This window comes from Protopterus annectens, chromosome 2.part0 (assembly GCF_019279795.1).
Source record: "Protopterus annectens isolate FY-2018-M chromosome 2.part0, PAN1.0, whole genome shotgun sequence".
Taxonomy (NCBI): Eukaryota; Metazoa; Chordata; order Ceratodontiformes; family Protopteridae; genus Protopterus; species Protopterus annectens.
In genome coordinates, this window is record NC_056728.1 from 1251381773 (window position 1) to 1251396600 (window position 14828).

The following is a 14828-nucleotide window of genomic DNA, read 5'->3' on the forward strand; positions in this document are numbered from 1 at the left end:
TGTGACTGTGGGGTATTTTGAGCATATGTATTACTACACCATTTCTGACATGCAAGTAGTGTCTACTGTAACTTATTGACAGTTACCATTATGTGGGATTCCCCACCTTTCTGCCTACTGTGAGTACATTTCACAGGGAGTCAGTGGGGCACAGTTAACATTTGTTTGCAAATCAGGGACATCCCTGTAAATCAGTCGCAGTTGGGAGGTCTGGCCTCTTACCTATTCAAATATGGCGGTGTTTATCCTGCTTTGATACTGTGTGGAGTTTGTAAGGTGCTACTGTAACATTATTACCTACTAGCATGGCTGTTTCTCTTATCACACTAATGTAATGCAATTCCACAAGAATTGCCAGTAAAGACACACAGAACAAGCTTTGTGTAATGGCCTTCCTATTTTCCCTTTACATTCACTCCTTGTATTTCATGATATACTTCTTTCAGCACCAAGTTCTTGTATATCTGCTGTGGCTGAGTGGTAATTCATGCAGTCTAGTGTTTCCAAGGTCCTGGGTTCGAGACTGACAGGGGTATTTTATTTTGCTGATGAGCAGACTATAGGCCTTGTCATACAGAGTGACTAAGGCACTTTTAAGCAGTTGTAAGCGGGTTTGTGTGAGTTTGCGCGATGCTTAGCTACAGTTATCTACGCTTAGCTAAGCACACACAAGCACACACCCGCTGACTACTGCTTAAAAGTGCTTACTCCCGCTAACACCCATGCTATTTTCTTTTAAAGAAAAGAAAATGGGGAAATAGGAAAGTGGTGAAAAGGGGGGCACAAAGAGGGTAGGACAGTAGGAAAACAAGCTCGGGATGTGCAGGAAGGATGTAGGGAAGGCCCATAGCTGCCCAATTCTTTACCAGCAACAGCTGTACATATGTTAGAAATTTAGAGTGAGATTTGACACCTTCCACCCCTGAGAGAGGGGTGAGGACAACTAAATATGTTGTACAGCCAATTGTAATTATCAGTTTATATGTCCAGCAGACATGTATGCAAAATGGGCAGCTATGTATGGGTCGTAATTTTTTGTGGGAACAAAGTGCCCTTTTTTATTTTTTTTTTCAGGTGAGAGTGGAATGTGAGGTACAGGAAGTAGGTATATTTGGGGAGGTAGGTTGGGGAGGTTAACAGACAAGACAAACAAGACACATACAGGGGCAGAGTATGACATATGTGGGGGATAAACACAATTGACGGGGATGGATGTTTGTATATCACAAGCCCATGAGCCCACAGATGGCAACAGTGGAACTGAGATCCCCACCCATGGGCAGTTACCACTGCGCCTTCACAGCCCAGGCCAGGGCTGTGCTGGGGGCTGGATAGGACAGGCAGGCACACCCGTGAGTTGTGCCACTCTCACCTCAAGCTGACATAGGGGATCAGTCACAGAATGCCTGATCTCACTATGCACCACAGACCGGACCCTATGGAGGGTGAGTGGAGGCTCTCCTCTGGCCACGCTTGCAGAGGGGGGACGAGCCCCATTCCCCTGCAGCGCTTCCACCTGAAGGTGGCACAGGGCCACCGGAGGAGGAGGTCCCGGCCTGGGCACTGGTGCCAGGTGCACTCACCAGCTGAGGTGGGAGAGGTGGGTCCGCTGGAAACCGCCTTCCCTGTTGTCCTATGTTTAGCAATATTTTATGGTATTTTGTGTTAGTAACAAACAACACCATTCAAAATTAGTTGTAACAACATGCATCAATATTCCCATTAACCAAACACACATGAATTCCGAACATTGAGCAGCAAGCATAACACATGCATATTTAGAACAACAGTGGACATTCCAACAGCATGCAGGGTTGATTGGTGGCAACAGGCCATCAGGTTTGGATATGTGAACAGGGCACAGGCATCAACGTACATGCAGATACGTATAAACCAACAGGACAAATGTCCATGGGAATTAATTGTGAATACACATACCCAGTTTGGTGTGGAATGGCATAATTTGTGAAAATAGGGTAGGGTGGAGAAATATTACATTAACAACTTAAACTACCTATACATATATTGTACATTCCTAGTAGATGCAGATATATATCCCCTACATGTATTAGTACAGTTTCCTGTATGCAACCCTAGGACTGTTGGTGATGGGGATGTTACTGCTACATTAATATACATTCCATTTTTATTCATATATGTTCATATCTGGCTGTGTTCAGGTAAAGCATCCTGCTACATTTGATTTATTTGGGTCTAGACAACTGTGGATGTTCAGCATTTCATACAACCATACTATCTCCATAATGCGAGGGTACAGCAACATATACAAATTGTGGGACAGACACAGTCCAGGTTCTGTACTTTATTAAAGACATTTCACTCTTTGGTTGTGGCTGTCTCATTCATTTCATTATGTAGTGAATGCAATATACCTTTATTCCAGATTTATTACAGCTTTCTTGGTAACTTCAAACTCTTTTTCTCACACTCTCTCACTTATTTTATATTTACATTTCAGGATGGTACTTAATTCTAGGCTTTATTAACATTTATTACTGGGTTACAACAAGCCTTTCCAGTTGAATCACTTATTTCATATGGCAGAATTTACAAGGATGTATTCGACAGTTGTCTATCTTTTGTTGATTGATTACAACACTCATTTTCAGGCTGAAACAGTTATCTGATATTACAATACAGGTGGGAACTGTATTTGAGACTTGTTTAATATTTATTACTGGATTGCAATACTCTTTTCCAGTCTGCATCACTTATCTAATCTTACAATACTAGCAGAATCTTTCTTCTAGGCTTATTTGACCTTTATTACTGGGTTACAACACTGAACTCTTTTACAAGCTGTCCCACTTATATTCTATAACAATACCAGCGGAATAATTACTAACCTGCATGGTGGCGCAACCTCGACAGCCTATCAGCATAGGCTTGCCGATTCGCAGAACGAACACCTGCAGCTGTAATATAAATGAAGGAATATTTTAACATACATATCCATACTATAGGCTAGGATAGCATTTCTTACATACTTAATTACATGGATACTTACTCAGTAGTGGGGCATTGGGCATTTGGTGGACCTCCTGGATCCATCGGTTCAGTTGGTCCTCCTTTCGTCGCTTCAGGTCCACATGGTGGTGATGGACCTATTCACCAGTCCTCGGAATGCCTGTGGCACTGGTGAGATCATGCGCCAACTGGTTCCACGCCTCTGCCTTATATGCTCCCCATTGAACCTGGCCTTGTATGAGTTGCACTTCATGATCATGGACTAGGAGCCAAACCATATATTTTGACTCCTCAATGCCCACCTTTGTGCTCTAAAGCAATTTCCCTCTCATGCACCATCCTGACTGCAAATGGGTACCACAATCAGTTATGGTGTGTATTCCCGCCTATGGGGCTTATATATGCTGGCTTTCCCACACTTATCTGTGATTGGCCGTTTTGGATATTTCTCTGCTTACAGCAAACCTGCTTTGTCATGGTTATATTTTCATTCATTCCTGTTTGTATGGTAATACTGTATTTCTCAGTACAACTGTCATGGCTTAGTGGTTCAGTACTTTGACTATGGTGTACACTATCCCAGGTTTGATCCTTGCCATTGCTTTTTTATTTTACTACTGTCTGGACAGGCTAGTAGGTGTGTCTGTGTGTAAAGGCGACTTTGCTACAGCTTGCCCAACGTTGCCCGACGGTAAGCTGGTTGGCATGCTGCGCAGCTCCACGCAAATGGCTTACGCTGGGTAATGCGTTATTTAGCCATAAGCACTCATATTAAGCTGGGTAAAGCACTGCCCAGCTACGGGCACTCATATTAAGCTTGTTACAGCGCTGCTCAGCTAAGGGCACTCATATTATGCTTGTTAAAGCGCTGCTCAGCTACAGGCACTCATATTAAGCTTGTTAAAGCGCTGCTAAGCTGCGGGCAATTATGATCCTTTTTATATATACATAATATAGATTTTGTTCAGAAATACATGGGGCATTTCATTACATTTTACTTAAATTAAATTTATATATATCGGGGAATTGTTTCATACTTATTTAAAGAAAAATGGAGGGGGATGTTGTGGGGCTCAAACCATGACTACCTATTCTTTGGACAACGTCTGTACCACTACGCTATTGCTACTTTGCTTAATTTGCATATGTAGATCTTATATGCTTTTCAATGTCATATCTGCTAACTATGGTTGAGCAAAGGGCATACCTGAGCAAACAAGCGCAAATGCGGGCAAACATTTTGGAAATTTAAAAAAAAAAGGAAACTGCTATTTTTACATTTTACATATTTTCAGTAGGGTTTAGTCTGTGGGGATGTGTGGTGTTGTGTTCCTTGACATTTCAGCGGACTCGCTCGTGGGTGTTTACTTTCAGGACTCTGACTCTTCTGGGGGCGTGTCCCTTTGCTGTACTCGGCAATCGGACATGCCCCCTACTTTCCTACATGGACCGTGTTAGACTTTGGTATGATTCAGCATGCCCTCATGAATATGCATGGCATGCTGACGTCATACCGCTCAACTGCAGCCTCCGAGTAAGACATATTAAGTCTTACATGGAGGTTTCGTGAATCCGGCCCAATGTCTGACTAGGTTAATGGATTAAAGCATTTAATTTTTTTATAATATTATTATAATAATGCCTATTTTGTTCTCCCTGGCACTTCTAAATGAGCATTTTGGTACTTAGGTCATTTGCTTTATTAATGTAAGCTTTTCTATCCCAGCTATAACAAAATATATTCCTTCAGGAAACTTTAATGTCTAGCTATTAGAAAGTCTTTATGGTGTTCATTAGAAGATAAAGTATTGAGTTGCTGCATCCTAGTAACATAAATAAGACCAGTAATGTAAAGCAGGAGTCTAATAATTGTAAAAAAATGTGAAGCACTCCAGCCCTTAAACGTTGGAGTTGTCACAATCTATCCTTCACTTTTATAAAGACTTCTAGAATGCATCTAAATGTTGTCCACCAAGCAAAATAAATATCTCAGCTGCACTATAAGCATCTGGATAAAATAAAGACCTACCTTAATGTTAGAAAATCATCAGGCAGACATCTCTACATGCAATAAGATGCATTTGAGTGAACTGTACCTGCTTTTTGTCTGTACAACACTGCGGAGTAGTGGAAACTGGGGAATTTGCCCTTTCTTTGTTGTAGTCTGGTCTTAGAGATGGTATATATAAGTTGCAGGGGGTGGTAATGCTGGGGGCTTACCCCCAGAAATAATAGTGATTTCTGCTTTTTATTTATTTATTTTGTTGATTTTTGTTTGGAGCATAACTGCTATTTAAAGTATCAGTCAATTTTTTTAAGATTCAACCATTTGAAATTTAATCTGGAGAATATATTCACTGGGACTATAAAGGTAAACTTTATCAAAACTAATGAAAAAATGCATTGTTAAAAATTAGATATTAAACAAAAATCCTAGGGACACTTGATGTTTTTTTTGGCAGAAGCACAGTTCATTAAAAAAATATCAAAAGCTTGGTATTATAAAGGAAGTGAGGATAGAGAGAGGCATTTCAAACCAGACTCTAAAGGCATGACTGCATACTGTCCTTTCACAGTGACAGAAGTCTAGACCATGCATGTCAACTTCTTTTCACAAGAATTCTAGACAAAGTAAAAAATAATGCTGATACAAAGGGCCAGAATCAGGGACAGATTTTAAATATTCCTCTTATAAACTTAGAAAGTTGCTAAAATAACAGGTTTTGTATTAGCCTGCATTTTTTGAAGGATATACAGTCTGATACTCAAATATCTGATATCATTTGGTGACTATAGTCATCAATGATTTACCAGAAAACCACTAATTTTACAAAGAACAGACAACAAACGTGGTTGAAAATCTGAACAATCTATACAATTCTGAAAAGCTGATCGTTACGGCATGGAGTGAATAGTGTCATATTCCAGCAATTGCTTTGCATACAGAATTTAAAGTATGTAAATTGTTTTTATTATTTTGGGATTTTCAAGTCAGATAGTTTAAAACATCAATTAGGGAATAGCAAGAAAAAATGAAAAGGGAATTGAATTGAAAGAGAAAGTAAAATCCAAAACATATATTAGAGCTAGATATAGGAAGCAAATGGATAATACTCAGTAGGGGAAGTGAATTTAACCAAATTAAAATGAACTATAATCCACAAAATTACTTCCACACAATAAAAATACAAAGAATCAAGACAAAACAATTGCAATTCAGACTTACAGTCCCAAATAGACCACTCTGTGACAGTTAAACAAATGTAGTAAAATTTATTAAACAAAAAGAAATAAAAGGTTTAGCGTTTTCATCCTATAAATGTATCATGAAGGACTTCATCAGTCTCTGCCCAATATATCAAGACTATAAGGTATTAAATACATGTGTACAAGAATGCATTTTATAGAAAAACAGTTGTGCATATTATTAACAACTGAATCAAAAAGCATAATACAGTATGAAACAACACCAAATTAGTATATTAGTGTATTATTTCTTCATGTCACTTTTCCCATTTTTTCTAATGAATGAAACAAATGCAATTAGTGACAGGTAAATAGTAGGAGGGGAGTTAGTTTGATATTATTGAGAAACCAGGTTTAATGTACAGAAAAAAATTACATGGAGAGATTTCAATATGATGGCTCATTAAAAGCAGATTGGAACCAAAAGAAAGTTTACAGGTTGCTAATGTTTGGGGAAATGAATTCCAGGCTGCTGGAACTAGTTAACCAAAAGCTGTCTCAGAGATAGAGTGGGAGGGGGCTAGACAGTATAAGAATGCCAGGTTGTTATTAATGTTTGGGGTAGTGATAAGAAAAAAAGCATGTATTTAGTGTGTTGGGGCTGACAGTTCATGTGATACAAGTTAAATATGGTCGTGGAAAAGAGAAAGGTGAAACATAAAGATTATCTATTAGACTTAGTAATGCGCAGTAATGTATTCTGGATTCTATAAGAATTACATTTTTTATATTTTTAATTTTTTTTGGAGCCATTACAAATCTAAGATATTACTCTAAAGATAAGGGGAAATGTAATCATTTTGAAAATGTAATTCTTAATGGCAAATCAAAGAAAGCATTTTCTTCAAAAACTACTGGCTGCCACCTCACTTTGTAAAAATGAAATTTCAGTTTGAAGATTCTGAAACTTTTGTGCTAATATCTGAAAACCCATCTGATTTATTGTCTTTCCTAACAACACTGCATTTTCTTAAATTATTGTATAGCTATGAGCTTTATATAACTAATAGTAAGTAAATGCAAACACACTGCTTTTTGTTGGGGGACAAATCCCAAATTCCTTGGGTCATATACAAGAAGAAGACAGACTGTTCCACTCTATAAAGGAGAAACCTGTACAAGTACCTTATTCTAATCTACAAACCACAGAAGCAACTGTATGCAACATCAGTCAAGCACCCTTAGCAATTTATTATTTATAGCCAGAAATAGCTACATCATTTATGAACTGGAAATTGAGCATTTAAGGTGCTCTTATTTAACAGGCTGTATTTTCTTTTCTGACTGTTTCATTCACTCCTGATCAGGAAATGTTGAGCTTATCGTTGATACAACAGCTGGAGGCCCAGGTTAGGTCTAGAATAAATGTGTCCATATAACACAACAGTTCTACCTAGTACAATCCTTGTGAACAGGTAGTCAAAAATGATTCCTTGGACTAATAAGAATTTCAAGACACCAGATTCTTGCAACCATTTATCAGTGGTGGCTCGTGATATCGGACTGCAGCTTCCCCCCAGCTGTGAACCACAATGGTACAATCCAATAACTTCTCCTAACCTCACATAAGAAGTGAATCCGGACTGCTGCCTTACCAGTCCAGATTCAGGAAGAATGCGGTAGACTGCTAATGCCCCTGCTAACTGCATAGACTGGAAGGGGACCAGACTGCAAGGTCAGCAGTCTTGGAACATTCGCAAACAGGAACTGGGAAACCAGAAGTGTGCATTTTGGTGCGCGCGAATGCAGATGAGGATGACGCTGTTTGGATTTATTTTGCAGAGCCAGCTTTGGATTTTATCATTGCAGGTACATTATCAAAGGTGTGTGTATGTGTAAAATGCCCCCATTGACTTATACTGGTGGCTATAGAGAGAACTCAGGATACCTGCTGGTGGTGGTTAGAGAATACCTCAGGCCTGAACCCTGCACCTTGGGTTCAGGTAACAAGAGCCTGAATTCCCTACCCACCACCATCTGTGAAACTTTGGCAGATTATTGCCTCATATTTTGTTTTTTTTCTGTCCATCATAATATCTGTGGTTTCTGAATTTTTAATTCCTTAGATAGCTGATGGTGCAGTGGTGCAGTAGTAGCATTGTTGCCTTACAGCTAGAGGCTCTCTGGTTTGATTCTTGACCGGGGTGCCTTCTATGTGGAGTCTGCATGTCCTCCCTGTGTTTGTGTGTGGGTTTGCTCTGGTGTCTTCCCATGTAACAAAGACATGTGTCTGCAGTATTTCTCACTGAGCCTCTGCTGAAAATTGGCTTTTGTTCCAAGTCAGACTTTCCTGGTTAGCAAATGTTAAATAAATAAAATTGGCAGGCATTTGAATTTCAGACTTCATATTCTTCAGAAAGTACATAGTAACACAAACCTTTTATTCTAGCAATTTTCTAAGTTTATAAGATGAATATTTGAAATCTATCCCTATTTTTGTGACTGTATTCCCCCATTATTGGCTTCATCCAGGTTTTTTGTGCTAAGGTTGAGAACTATGGTGAGAACTAAATTCACTGAATATGTTTGAGGGCTGTATTTCCCCATTACTGGCTTTGTCCAGGTGTTTTGTGCTAAGAGATTGGCAGCTATGGTGAGAACTGAATTCACTAAATGGTAGCCATTTAAGTTTCAGTCTTTCTCTCTTTCATAAAACAGCGGATTTGGCATAGTGGTATATTGCTCTGACTGTTTTGCACAGGGTCCGGAGTTCAAGATGTGACAATCAAATGTATGGTGGTAGCACAGCATTTTATATTAGCAACTTTCCAAGATTATACAAGCAATGTTTAAAATGTGTACCTGGTTTCTGGGCTTTTGTCCCCCACCACCACCAAGACATTTTGGCTTTTTCCAGATTTCTTGTGCTGCGAAGTTGAGAGATACAGTTGAGTGTTGAGTAGTTTTTACAAGGAGCTAAGAGGTGCAGAGGAACAGAAGTTTATTGCTGCTTATGCTAAGTGTGCTTGCATTGTTAATAGCACAACAGGTAATGTATTTGCTTTTGATGTAGAAGGCTGTGGGTTCTACTTCCAGAGGGGGTGGATGCTGCTGTACTAAGAATGTCCTCTTTGGTGATGATACAGGCACTTTATTTGTAGATGAAACAATGAAATATAAAGTTGTTTGCTAGCAGCAACCTTTTCATTAGTTACAGATCTCATTAATGTGGAATTTTATAGATGAATTTTACTTCTGCAGAGATTGTGCATATTTACTGATACTGGTGGAATGTAGAAGTTTGAATAGACTTTTATGATGAAAATATTCTCAATTGGGCAGTTTTGTCATTATTGATGCATGTATTTTGTTTCATTGTTTACTGGAAAAATGTTCAAAACCATAAATTTAAAACACTCTCTAACAACTGTACTGTATTATACAAGGAATATAATTTAATATCAGGAAGGTGTCTCACACAACACATGTATGTCTTGTGTGCAGGTGGCCTATCATTTGAAAACAGCCCAAAGTTAATCTTTATACTAGCCAAAAGTATTTTCTTTGAATGTGGATTTCAATGCTGTTTCAATGAATGTGAGTTTTAAGGGCAGAGAAGTTTTAATGCTAAGTCTATTTTCATTGTGAGACTGCATTGCATTGTTTAGCAGATGTCTTATCGTTTGTGCTGTAAAATGCAGCTTTCAAATGAAATCCAAATAATTATAGAAGTAAAGCAGTATGCGCATTACAGTGTTTATGGTAAATGGGGTGAAATAGCTAAGTAATGGGACATTGGAATGGCTGCAGGGGGAGGCTCCATTTGACCATGATTTTGTGAGGGGGAACGGTGGCAAACTCAAAAACAGCCCCGACTGAACTATACCTCTCAACTGTCCAGATTTTCACACAATGAATAGATGCTTGCTTCTTATTTTTAGTTTGTTCCTCATAAAATGTGTGGTTTTCTGGCAAATCATTTAGGAATTAAGTCACTAAATAATCACAGACATTGAGTTTCAGACTTCATAAACTTCAGAAAAATGCATGCTAAAGCAAGACCTGTTATTATATCAACTAAGTTTATATAAGAGCAATATTTAGTACTGTTTGTATCTTCCCCCAATATATTTGACCTTGTCCATATTTCCTGCGTTAACAGGTTCAGAGGTACGTGCAAATAAATTGCTTTATAGAATTAGGCATATCCAAACCTCTCAACTGTCCCCGATTTTGGTTCAAAATGTTCCCCTCCCTCTAATAATCCCTCCACAAAATGGCAATTTTGGAAGAAAATGTGGAGGGTTTACAATTAATAAATAACTGTAATAATTAGAGTTATAGATTACTTTTATTTCATAAATGCATGTATATTTGTTTATTTTGTCAGCTGTTCAAGTTAACAGTACCAATATTTTAAAAAGTGTCCTTTCTTTGACAGCTTCCCAGCTCTATTGTGTGGCTATTCTATATTTTTGCATCACATTTTTGGTCCATTTTTCATAAAATTGCATTTTTTCTGGCAAATTAGAGGCAAATTATTAAAGGCTGAAGTTAGAAAACAATGACAGACATTTGAGTTTCAGATTTCATACCCTTCAGACAATTCATACTAATGCAAGACCTACTATTCTATTAGAAAGTTTATAAGAGCAATATTTAAATATTGTCCTTATTTTTGGGCCTTTGTCCCACTTCTGTGTATGGCTTTGTCCAGATTTCTTGCTCTGAGGTTGAGAGGTATGACAAATGGGCCCGGGCCATCACAGTCAGCCAGAAAAATCTCAAATTGTGACATACTTGTTGCACCCCACTCCCCCATGTAGTGACACTGGATGTATCCAAGCAAGGCAAGGAGCAGTTATGCAGTGTAAGTGTGCAGAGTATCCTGCCATCCAAGGTAGACACAAGTACTACAATGGCTTTTCATCTGTCCTTGCTTGATTTTGCAGAATGTTCTGGTTTTCTGTCATATTTTTATACTGTTGATTTATGCTTCTTACTATTCAGAAAGTGCCCGTTGCTCTGTGTTTAAGTAGCAATGCTTTCATGACCATCTGGTAAGCTTCTCTGAGATTGTAAAATGCAAGTAAGCTTTAATAAGCATACTGTTAAAGAATTACCAACATTGAAAGCTTTTTTGTTGTTGCCATACAGAAAATACTAACTAGATAACTTATAAGCCTTGGGTATTGAAATACATATGACGGTATTTGTGATAAAGGACAGGATTACAGTATTTTAAGAAGCTCATTAACTTTGTTGGAGACTTGCAGTCATCTTTGCAGGCTTTACCCGTAAACTAAACAGAATGCCAATCTATCATGTGTGGTCCATAACCTGTGCAGTAATCCTTTAAGCAATTTATCTTGAGCTTGTTTCTTGTTTGCTGTTCATTTTTTACTTTGATCATGTTTTCCCAATGAAACAAGTAGATAATTGTTATCAGGCAGCAGGTCTTTCTTTGGATAAGAAACATTTTTACAAGTGGGGGTATCACAGAGATTGTTACTTTCAGCATGTTACTTGGTACTTTTATAAATCTGAATATAAATTATAATTAGAACAGCAGTGCAAGGAGAAGTTGTTTGAGTTGAGTGTTGCTTGTTTTTGCTTATACTTGACTTTGACTGTCATTCCAGTAATGTATTTAAAAAGTATTTTTTTATCCCTTGCAACCTTTTTGTTTCCATCTAGATATTAAGTAAGCTGTCATGCAGCCAATGCACTGAAATATGTTTTTATTCTAAATTTCATTTTGTCTTGATTGGACTCTCATAATGACAGTTTGGCACCCAAGGCAGCATATTTTAATTAAAGTTCCAGTTTTTGTGGTTTTGAGCATAGCTCCCCCCTTTCTAGTTGGCTGCACCCCTTCCCATTGGCCCCACCAGTTCAGCTGTCTCCTGCAGCCCCCTTTGATTTGAAGTCACCAGTCAGCACTGCCATTTATACCTTGCCAATACCCACCCTTAGACCATATCCCCTTTGTCTAGGATGGCTAGTTCAATCAATACTGGAGAAAATTTCTGGGTACCCATCCAGCCATCTAGGTCCCATGTGAAGACATATACTGTATCACACTACTTACTCTGCAGGGGCAGTCTTTCCCAAGGTGAAGAAAGCAGTGCATAATGCATCTGTTTCTCCATCAAGTTGTTATTCACCTGTTGGTGAAGCTTTAGATCATACAATACAGTAACTAAAACATGTGCAACAGTGCCAGCAACAAAAAAGGCGAGAAGCAACAAACTTTCTGAAGAAGTCCAGATGGACGAAAGTGCTTGACTGTAGATATTGTGTTACTGTGGAGTATACATTTTATTTTGAATATTCTGCTAATGCTGTGGAGTTTTTATCACATTGTGGAATAAATTGTGTTTTCATCACTCGAGTGAATTCCTTGTTTTTCCAGCATACAGAGAGTGCTCTTGGTGTCAGTTTGTTTCTCTCTGTGCCGGTTTTCATTTCAAGCTTTAGATCCCTGGTTATGGTACTTGTGGAGAGATTAGGGTTGTGTTGACATAAGAGATACAGAACAACTTTATCTGTAGTGAAACAGAAGCCAAGGCATATATCGCCCTCTCAATGGTCTATACGATATTGAATAAAGGGATAGTCCTTCCAGTCTCTCTCTTTCTAACTCTGGTTCTTTAAGCCCATAATCTTCTTAATTAGGAACCCCTAAGATCTTTTTACTTGTTTGATATGTCTTTTGTGGTACATCATGAAAGGAACATTGTATTCAGTAATTTGACTAATCAATGCTGGCTATAAGGGCACAATGACCGCTTTAGATCTGGATGATATTTCCTCGGCCATTAGCTGTGCTAAGCAGAAGGTTTTTCTGACTACTAATATCACATGATGACCAAAAGAATGGGAATTATAAACCCATTATCCAAGGTCCATAACAATATTTTCATTTTAAGCGGGGTGCTGTCTAGGCTGTATGATGAAGGGAGGGCTTGTTTGCCAAGTGTAACAACATTGCACTTTCTGCATTTAATATGGCCACATTTCCAGCACACCAGTTATTTTCATGTATAAGTTCTTGCTAAAGGGTTAGATTATTAAATGGGGACTTGACAATAACCCCCACTTTGCTGTCATCTTTAATTTAAGTTAGCTAGAGGTCTTGATTTCATGTCTAGTAATAAGTAAGGTAAATGGTAGAAAGGAAGGTTTTCAACACTGAGCCCTGGGAGACCTTTCTGGTGAGGTACCTGCCACTTGAACAGAGTGGATTCTGTCTTTTAGCTAGTTTTTTTTATCCATCTTACCATATAAGGATCCATTTTTAAAATGGTAAACTTACTTACAATGCCAGCATGTAGTATGGTGTCAAACAACTTGACCTGATCAAAATACACTACCCAAACACATGATCACTGTCAACAGCCTGAGAACTCTTTCTAAGAAATGAACCAGATTCACTGGGTAGGACTGGCAGAGTCAAACTGCTGTGGGTCAAGTTAAATGATATTTTTGATATCATAGTTTATAAGGTCATTATACTACATTCCATGGCTTGTTAGATGTAATTCATGAGGCTGAGGGGGTCTATTATTCCTGTGGGGGTGGTGATACACCCTTTCTTGTGGAGTGACATTACCACTGTGATGCACCAAACTTCAGAGATAAAACCCATAGCTAAACCCAGATTAGATTAAACAGTTTGAGGAGTGGTTCTGCCACATTTTACTCAGTCCTGTTTATAAAATAGCCAGGTATATTGTCAGGCACCATGCATTTCTGGGTCTGGAAAGCAACTTTATTACATATTCCCTTGCAATAATAGTGGGCTTAAGGGATACACAGATATAAAGACTTTAGAAAGAAGTCTCTGGGTTAAAATTAGCACTGAAGTAGTCTGTTAGTATATTGGCACTGTATATTGGCTCTAACTAGTTGGTATAATTTTGAAATAGTTCAGAACAGTGTTGAGTTCTACTCCTTACCTTTCCCAAAGTAGATGAAAAAGGATTTATAATTTTCCTTAGCTTTAAATGCTAACATACATTCATGGACTGTTTTACTAGATGCAATAGCAATCTTCAAGTTTTTAGCAACATTTCTGATACTATCCATGATATGAGGTGAATGGACCTGCTATATCATTTTTATTTTATTTAGTCATAAAGTTTATTTATGTTGGAGGTCTGTTTTTGAATTTCCCATTATTCTTCACTCTAGTTGAGACCTTTAGCCTTTTACATTTATCTAAATGGGAATAGAACTCCTTTGTACAGCTACCTGCAGAGTCATCTTCAGAGATCATGCTGCCGTAAGTCAATTTTGAGATCTCTTCATAGAATTTGATGAGGTTAGCATGTCTGAAATCTTTAAATTCTGAAATATTATATGCAGGGGATTTGGGGATTTTGAAGATGAAAAATTACTGGTTTAAGGTCCAACGTAAGTAGTAAAGACAATACCATAGGAATAGTGCATGAAGAGGCTATATTTGTAAGGAACAGACTGACAACAAGATGTCCCGTACTCGTTTTTTAATTATGTGATCCAGGGACATTTTTTATTATACCTAAAAATTTCTGGTCATGCCCTTCATTGGAAGTATATGTGCTCCAGTCTATTGAAGAGTGCTTAAAGACTTCCAGTATTATGTAGTCCTTGTTTATTGGAACTTCATT